The sequence below is a fragment of the Eulemur rufifrons genome, chromosome 7 (assembly GCF_041146395.1).
Source record: "Eulemur rufifrons isolate Redbay chromosome 7, OSU_ERuf_1, whole genome shotgun sequence".
Taxonomy (NCBI): domain Eukaryota; kingdom Metazoa; phylum Chordata; class Mammalia; order Primates; family Lemuridae; genus Eulemur; species Eulemur rufifrons.
Window position 1 is genome coordinate 126,160,337 of NC_090989.1, and position 1,665 is coordinate 126,162,001.

The window sequence follows — 1,665 nt, forward strand, 5'->3', positions numbered from 1 at the left end:
CAAAATTGAGACTAAAAAAATACAAAAGATCAATGAAATGGAAAGGTAGTTTTTTGAAAAAATAAACAAAATCAACAAAAAATAAGCTAGACTAACCAACAAGAAAAAGAAAAGACTGAAATAAAATAAGAAATGAAAAATAAGATGTGAGAACTGATACCACAGAAATATTAATACAAAGGGCCATTAGAGACTATTATGAACTATATGTCAACAAATTAGAAAAACTAGAGGAAATGAATAAATTTCTGGACACATACAACCTACCACAGTTGAGCAAGAAGAAATAGAAAACCTGAATAGCCCAACTGCAAGTAACAAGATTAAATCTGTAACAAGAATTCTCCCATCAAAGAAAAGCCCAGGATCAAATGGCTTCATTGCTGAATTCTACCAAACATTTAAAAAAGAACTAATACTAATTCTTCTCAGACTCTTCTGGAAAATTGAAGAGGAGGAAATTCTTCCAAACTTATTCTATGAGGCCGGCATTACCCTGATACCAAAATCAGACAAGGACACAACAAAAAGAGAAAACTATGGGCCAATATCTCTGATGAACACAGATGCAAAAATCCTCAACAAAATACTAGCAAACAGAATCTGGTAGCACATTGAAAAGATCATTCCCCATGATCAAGTTAGATTTATTCCAGGTATGTAAAGATGGTTCAACATATGCAAATCAATAAAGGTGATATGGGGCATCAATAGAATGAAGGATAAAAATTGTATGATCATCCTGATAGACATAGAAAAAGCATTTGATCAAATTCAACAGTCCTTCATGATAAAAACTCTCAATAAGGTAGGTTCATTGCAGCATCATTTATAATACCCAAGATATGGAATCAACGTAAGTGTCCATCAACAGATGAATGGATAAAGAAAATGTGGTATACATACACAATGGAATACGGTATTCAGCCATAAAAAAGGATGAAATCCTGTCATTTGCAACAACATGGATGGTACTGGAAGACATATGAAATGAAATAAGCCAGGCACAGAAAGACAAATATTGCATGTTCTCATTCATATGTAGGAGGTAGAAAAATTGATCTCATGGAGGTAGCAAATAAAATGGTGGTTACCAGAGGTTAGGAAGGGTGAGGGTGGGAGGGATGAAGGGAACCTGGTTAATGGGTACAAAAATACAGTTAGATGAAAGAAATAAATTCTAGTGTTCAATAGTCCAGTAGGGTGACTATGGTTAACAATAATTGATTGTATAGCTCAAAATAGTTATAATAGAAAATTAGGAATGTTCCCCAAAGAAATGATAAATGAGGTGATGGATAACACAATTATCCTGACTTGATCATTACATATTTATGCATGTATCAAAATATCATATGTATCTCATAAATATGTACAACTATTATGTATCAACAAAAAATTCTTCTATCTTTTGTATTTGGAGAGTCTGCTATCTACGAGATAGTAGAAAAAGCAATGGCCCAGCTAGGAAAGTCCCGGTTTCTTATTTCTCCCAATCCCAGAGTGTGTAAATTCAGAGAAATCACACCTGAAACATAGGTGTGTCCAACCTTCAAAGGAGTTGATGAGGAACAAATGAGATCATGTATGTAAATTAGCTCTGAAAAATCCTATAGAACTGTACAAATATCAGGAAATATTCTTACGATGAAAATACTGGGATAT